We start from the raw sequence: 8,075 nt of genomic DNA on the forward strand, positions 1-8,075 counted from the left end.
TCCTTGGAAAGGGTTTTGTACCCCTTGTGACCCTCCACGATCTTGTCTCTGATGGCCTTGGAATGCTCCTTTGTCTTTCCCATGTTGACCAAGTATGAGTGCTGTTCACAAGTTTGGGGAGGGTCTTAATTAGTCAGAAAAGACTGGAAAAAGAGATAATTAATCCAAACATGTGAAGCTCATTGTTCTTTGTGCCTGAAATACTTCTTAATACTTTAGGGGAACCAAACAGAATTCTGGTGGTTTGAGGGGTTGAATAATAAAAGACCCTCTGAATAAACTTTTCACCATTTAAAAATGAAAAAAATAAAGAAATAACATTCTTTTTTGCAGTGCAGTGCATTTCACACTTCCAGGCTGATCTACAGTCCAAATGTCACAATGCCAAGTTAATTCCGAATGTGTAAACCTGCTAAATCTGCAGGGGGGTGAATACTACTTGTAGGCACTGTATCTGATTATATATTCAGCCATATATCATTTGGTTATTTAGGAGATTGTTTGTATCTCCATGCTGGAAGGGACTGAGGTGAACACACATGTGCCTGCTATTAAGGAGAATGAATATTCGCTTCATCTCATGCCTATAATCCCACCCACCTCACGGCACCAGCTTCATTACAGAGAGGTGGGCAGAATTATGAGTGATAGGAGTAGTAAATATTAATTTTCTTTAATAGTGGCACACGCGTTAACCCTAGCAGCCACCGCAGCCTGCTCTTGCCTTCTCTAACCCTGTTCCACCAATACTGGTACAGGTACATTCGGACTATATGATGCACTCCACACTCCCCCTCACCAGCATATTTTGGGAAACAAAACTGTTTCTTATAGTCTGAAAAATATGGGAATAAAAATGTAACACTAAGGCCATGTTCACATGTAGCGTGAATGTTGCTTTTTTTCTGCTGCTTGTTTTTTGCATGTGCATGCATCATATGATACAATAACAATATTCTCTCATTATTGTGTTTGTGTTTTTGGTGCAGATGTAAATATGTGCCGATCCCACGTCAGCACCTGGGCTGCTCGAATCCGGACCTGGGGGTCGGGGGTCACGCGGCCACTCGGAATAAAAGGGGGAATATTTACAAGGGAGTATGTGGAAAGTTGGTGACGCCACCCGTGGTGTGTTGTAAGGTGGAGTACCACCACTGCAGTTGGGAGTGCATGGTGGCGATGGTGGGGACAGCCTGGTGTTTAACCCCTCCACGGGTAGAGGGAATGCCCCGGGACTCGATGATGGTGACGGGGAGGTGCCGTTGGGACGGTAAGGGTCACTTATGTACTCACTCAGTCCAATAACGCTGACACCAACAACTGTGGTAAACCAAAGTTCTTGACACCGCTGCTGCTTGGAGGGAGCACGCCTGGATCCCATGCCCGTTGGTGTTGCCTGTTACCCTGTGACCTTTTCCTTGGCACCTTTTCTTCTAATTGGTTCCTTTAGCATAAAACTAGTCGGGTCCCGCTCACCTTTGTGGCTAACTGGGTGAGCTTGCTCTCAGGGTTCATGCTTGGGATTTTCTGGACTATGCAGTGGGAAAGTCCTATCCCCCTCGTTGTGCTACTACCCCGAATTTGGAACGGGTGGAGAACGGATCTTGAAGGCTCCATCCTCGTCGGGTAAATTGCCAGGACGCCTGAAGCTACTTCCTGACCTAGGGTCCATGTACCCCGTTGTGCCCTGGCCCCTGCCCGGTGATGGCACAAGGCCACCGGCTGTCCTCCTCGACAGTCCAGGCCCAGACCAACGTCTGCCACCTAGTAGTACCAAGGAGCCCAGCTTCTTACCTCCTCTCACTTTGAGAGCTACTTCTGTTCTGCTCCTGACACTCCTGACCTCCCCTAAATCAACCCCCCAAGTGGGCGACCCTATTCCCTTTAGGCTGTCCACTGGTGTGTCTGGTGGGTGTGGTGCAGAGTGTTCCTAGGATTTTGATTAGCTTGTTCTTAGCAACACCAAAGGTGAGGGACCCGTAACCAAGGAGGAGGTGGATATCGTGCAGAAGGGCAGATTGCACAATACCCTGTGATGACCTGATAGGCCAGGGCGTCACATTCCCCCTTGGTTAAACGTAGCTCGTCCCCGAGCTACAGGACATCAGAGGTTTTTTTTTTTTTTTTAACTGTAGAAAAAAGGGTAAAAAAATTAACATTTTTATTTACACATTCATCCCACATTAGGGAGGCTTATCACTTAAACATTACTCAACATTTTAAAGAGGTCATCTTTTCAACGATGGGACGCTACCGGTTTCAATGGTAGCGGAGACTCAACCTGCTTCGTTGCAGCCTCTACCCACGACAGTCCAGTCCCAATGTCCCGGATCCCGTTAACCCGTCACCCAAACAACCAGACCCGCTGCATACCTATGGTGGGTCCGTGACCAGGTTAAGATCCCGGGCGTTGTGTTAGACGACTCTGGTGGGCACAGGAGGTGCAACTATATACAAAACACAAGTTCGTCTTGATCACGCCAGTCCTGTGACCGTGGTCCATTTTTACTAAATATAAAAACTTTAACGGAGTCCATGTACCGGGTGTACACATTTTAACAATCTTCTTGCAAATCTGGTAACTTTCCCTCTTTTCATTAAAACTGGTTCATTAGGCACTTATTTACTAACATTTTCTATATGAAAAATAACAAACTATGAAAAACAATAAACAAAAGCCCTGATACCTAACAATTCTATGGCATCGTTAAACCACTGGTATTTTTCAACATTTTTCAACACTCTTCTCTGTAAAAGCCCTCAGCAACTGGTAGCCGTTGCCCCTTGCACCGACCCCCACTGGGGCCTCTTGGTGCCGTCTACCAGCACTGCACCATCCAAGGCCCTGATGGTATTTTCCCTGGAACAAAGAGTGGGGAATGGTTCAACAAGGAGGGCGCAGTCTACTTGCAGAAAAACTAGCCTGTCACCTTCCATCAGGAACCCTTTTGCCGGTCCCTGACAGCCGTTTGAACACTGGAGAACGTTCAACAAAGGTGACAGTCCATATAAAACTTTAAAAGATGCAGGTTCCGGTCTCTTTTAATGTTGGGCACCACCTGGACACACTCTTACAAAGTGCCCTGGCAAACCACAGCGATGGCAGAAAAGGCACCCTTTCCATAGCATCAACTGAGATCTCCTCATCTGAAGTGGACTCTGTTTCCATTTCCATGATCTCCAATGCCATCTGAGTTCGTGACGACAGAATAATTCTGCTGCCGTTTCCTTCATAACGTGGCACCCATGCAGCTTCTGGGGTACTGGAACCTGAATCACCTTCCTCCATCGCCTCCGGTTCCAAGTCCTTGTTAACCGGGTCAATTTGGTCAGAAGCCACAGACTGATCATCCCTTTCAGGAATTGAGGGTTCCGCTGCCGGTGGTAGGGGTAGCGCCTCAGGGTCAGCCACAGCGGAGGGTGAAGGCAACGGCGACTAAGTGCTGGCCTGGAGCGGGGGCGGCTTGGATCCCACAGCCACATCGGCCGGATTAAGGAAATCACCTGGGACTGGGTAATCGCTTACCCGCTCCACTCGTGGAACTTCGGTTTCACTGGTTTGCACTGTCACAGCCATCCTCCGCGTCTCATGCACGGAGCTGCTCCGGGAGCCTCTGCTGAGCAGCTGCGCCTCTCTGCCATCTTGACTCTGCGCTGTCCAGGAACGTTATGGCAGAGTCCTGGCATCCCTGCTTCTATTCCGCTGTGGTTACATTCTGGCACGCCAACTCGGTTTTCACTCAGCACTCCGTTGCGTGCTGTGGCCCTCTTGGAACTTCCGGTTCCAGCCTCACACTCAGGACGAAGGGCGGGGCTTCTGCTTCGCGCGCTTTCGGGGGGAAGATGGCGTTTTGGCACGAAAAGATGGCGGAAAATGACAGATTTGGCGGGAAAATGAATTTTGACTCGCGGTTTTTGGTCCTCAAGGCGCACATAACCCAGGTAAGTGGGTCCTGCTCGGATCCTGTTCGTGACGCTAAAGTTTCCAGGGTGTGCCGCCCCCGCGTCAGCAGCCGGGCTGCTCAGATCCGGATCCGCGGTGGCTCAAGGGATCCTGGAGGATACACTATACCAATAGCAACAGCGCTGCTGCGCCTGCAAAACCCAGTGCATTATCCTCAAGGCACCCTCTCCTATATATTAGTGCTACAGTGCACCTCATCTTTCACTCTCCAGACACCCACTATACAGCGACTTCTGACTAAGACCCAGGCGGGTCGAAACGTCTGATTGCAGTCGCAATTCTCTATCTATTAAAATTTGTCACCTTCTTGCATCACAAATATCGAGAGCAGTAAATTTGTTTGGGATTTGATACTAAGGTCTTTAACCCAATTTTCACTTGCACCACCATTACCATAAGTCCTAGTGCAGACTATTTTTCCATTAATTAAAGACATCGCTGAACTGTGCAATTTTGGTGCTTTTTCTCTCTAGAGCCTAAAGAAAACTGTATGTAAAAAACTGCAGTTACTTTTTTAAGTGCAGGATCAAAGCTTTTCTGTTCAACAAAAATCACTTAAAAATGCAGTTTCACATCTGTACCAAAACATATCATATCAGCGGGAAAATGCAAAAAATGCAGCGAGAATGCAAGCAGAGGAGGTTGTTATTGTATAGTTTGATGCCGAAACCTGCAGAAAACAAAAACACAGTATTTATGCAACGTGTGAACACGGCCTTACAGACACAATAAAGCAACATGTCATATACTGTACCGAGGAAACTTTTAAAAATGAGAACGTTCTGGCAGTTATGACTTGTAATGAATGAACAAAATATGAATCCACAGGTCCCAACTAGAGATTAGCAAGATGCACAGATGACGCTGCATCAGCCTTGGATAATCAAAAGCCACGTCGGGGACGCTGGAAGGTCAGAGATTCAGAGCCTTCCATCCAGCCATCGGGTACCACTGACCTGGACTGGAGTCCCGTGAATCAATCTGTTCATCTCTAGTCCAAACGATTTTGGATGGAGCAGGACAGTATCGGATTTAGAGCTGCGCTCTGCAGTCTCGGGCGTCGGCTACATATTCCTCAATGCCACTGCCCCTCTGACATCTCCTCCTGCCAAGGTACAAAGAAATTGTAAATGGGTGAGGCTTGGTGTATGGGTGGGGCTGTGCTGAGAATTTATCCTTTCTGTTCTTACAAAGTTGGGAGCTATGATCTACTTAGAAAATCTATACATCATACAATTGTACATCTGACCAATGGAATACTTCAATGATGGTGATGTGCATGCCCTGCACTAGTCAGAGCTCAGAGTAGCTGAGACATGCCACAATAATGTCATGATTATCTTGCAGTTTAAAAAGGCTGCCAATCACTCAATTGAACAAGCAAAACTTTTTTTGTGCTAAACAAAAGTTCATCGTTCTCTGTAGAACATTGTCTGGTGTAAATGTGGCGCCCCTGAGGCGTCAGGTGCCACAGGGTATTGCACCCAGTAACAGGTGCAGTGCTAACCCCGGGTTCCTGGAAGACCAGTAAATAACATTCAAACACACACATCCATGCCCTCTTTCCCAGACTGGGCAAAAGGCTAGAGACGGATCTGATGGATGGCCACTTATTGGTCGGGACTTATCCAATCCACTAGTCAGAAACCTGGGAGGGGCTAGTCAGAGCAGTTGATAGGAGACAGACAGCTAGTCAGATAGTCAGTCAGCTGGTGAGTCAGAAGTAGATGTGCAGACAAAGTGTAAAGTGGCTTGTTGGGCTCAAGGAGTACAGTCGCCAGGGAGAGTACGGTGTGAGTACTCACGGGAGCACCCGCGGGATGCAGAGCCCTAGTTCAAGAAGACGCTTCAAGCTCACCTGATAAATCTGCCTGGTGAGGGAATTAACAAGGTTCCCCACCAAGGTTAGTGTCCGGGGCACAGCAGCAAAGAGGGAACCCGGGAACGGGGACAGAGGTCCAGCCCAAGAGAAGGTTCAAGCTGCCTGCCATACGGACCAGGACTGTGACAACAGGAGGGGACCCCAAAACGCTTCAGGCCACGGGGACCCACCGACTGCAGACGGGTGCATGGAAGTAAAGCTCACCAGGTCACCACACTGGCACTGGGATCAAGGGAATACCGGATCACCTGAGGCTCAGATTGGTAGAGACCAGCACCAGCCGAGTTGCAGCTTCACAGAACCAGTGAGTAAAGAACAAGTTAAAGCGCAGTCCCTGTGTTGTCTGAATTCTTCCTACACCTCTGTATCACCAACTTTGAATATACTACTACCACTATCATTCTCCCCTGGGGCTTAGGTCTACTTGCGGAGGGCCACAACATCCAAACTGCTCAATACCACCAGCCCCAGCAGTGAGAGACTTTGCAGCGGCGGCTTTCCCCACATAGCCGCATACCGCAAGTGGCGTCACGAAAAACCTTTTATTTTTATTTTCCTTTTTTGTTTTATTTTTCCCCTTTTTTAAGCAACCCCCAGGGTCACAGAACCGAGCACCGGCCATTCCCGTGACACATCCCTGTGACCCAACACCCAGGACCGAGTACCCCAAGGCCCTGGGGTGCGTCATAAACAGAGCTCGAACTGCCGAGAACAATAGCAGCCTATACGCACTGGGCCTTATATTACAGAGTGTAGCTGTTACAGCTGTCTGCCTGTGTAAACTGGCTACTAAAGAATCAATGATTGATATTTTTACCCTGTCCTGTAATAATGTCCCCATTTTGTAAAAATCTCCTCCATCCTGTAATTATGTCCCCCATCCTGCCTCAACCTTTAATATTGGCCCCGTCATAGACCCTTTGTTTAATAATGTTTCCCATCCTGGACCACATTTTGTAATGTTCCCCTCCTGGCGCTTTCCTCAAATACAATTAAATACAAATACAATAAAAAAAGATTATTCTTGCCTTCCTTCGCTCCCCCGCTGAGCACTGACCTCTTCCCCCTCCATACCAATTAACTCTCTGTGCCACAATACAGTTCAGCTGAATGTGTGTTTGAGGGGCACAAATTGAGGCAGCAGGACCCCTGACTATGAGCCCAGTCGTGGTCACACTCTTTGTTACCACGATCACTACACTCCTGCTTTTAAGACAACAAAGGTTTATCCATGTTAGCATTCAGAATTATCAATCAATAATTCAATTATCCCTAGAAGCAGGAATATTCAGTCTGATCCAAACACAAACATTATTGTGTGTTCACAAGTCACTTAATGTAGAAGAAAAAACATGAGCAGACAAATAACAGCACCCTCAATGTGTAGAATGTGTCACTCACCCCGTCTTAGCTGATTCCAGGCTCTATGATGATGCATGCAGGTGGCGGTGCTCAGCTTGCTTCCCAGTTTGTGAGAAGAAATCACATAGTCCAAAAGAATAGCGGCACTCACCATTTGTTAAAACTGCATGCTTTATTCAAGTAACTTCATTAAAAATAGCCATGAATGCTGCCATCATGTAATAGAGGGGAGACAAACAAAGTTGCAGGTGTGGTTGGATAAGCAATGGCTGTTTCGCATACCTTGGCGCTTCAATGGGTCCACACGAAATGGCTGTTGTTCTATCCAAATGCACCTGCATCTTTGTCTTTCCTCTATGCATGACGGCAGTATTCGTGGCTGTTTTAATGACATTACCTGAATAAAGAATGAAGTTTTAACAGATGGTTAGTACCGCTACTCTTTTGGAATGTATTATTGTGTGCTCATTTACTAACACAAAAACGTCTTAAAATATTAGAGGAAAACTCAACCAATTTGGTTCTATCGCAGATCCACTTTGCTGTTCATATCAGTAGTTTTTATTTAATTGTTTTATCTGAAGAGGATTTTTAAAAAAAAAAAAAAATCCTATCCAATTTAGATACTGACAAATAAAAAGCTGCAACCTCTTAAAACCAACTTCAAGAAACACTTCAGGGAAACACAACTCCTCCAAGAACTCCAAAAAAAGAAGATGTTATTTGGAAAGTTAGAAGAAAAGTCCAGCGCAGTCCTCAGGTTATCAATAAAATCCAACGTTTTTAGTAAATTTCCATAAAATAATACGGTGTACAGGTTGATTTATAAATCTATTACCCCATCGAACTACGTGTTTCGACGCGTAG

Source organism: Anomaloglossus baeobatrachus, chromosome 10 (genome assembly GCF_048569485.1).
Source record: "Anomaloglossus baeobatrachus isolate aAnoBae1 chromosome 10, aAnoBae1.hap1, whole genome shotgun sequence".
NCBI classification, from domain to species: Eukaryota; Metazoa; Chordata; class Amphibia; order Anura; family Aromobatidae; genus Anomaloglossus; species Anomaloglossus baeobatrachus.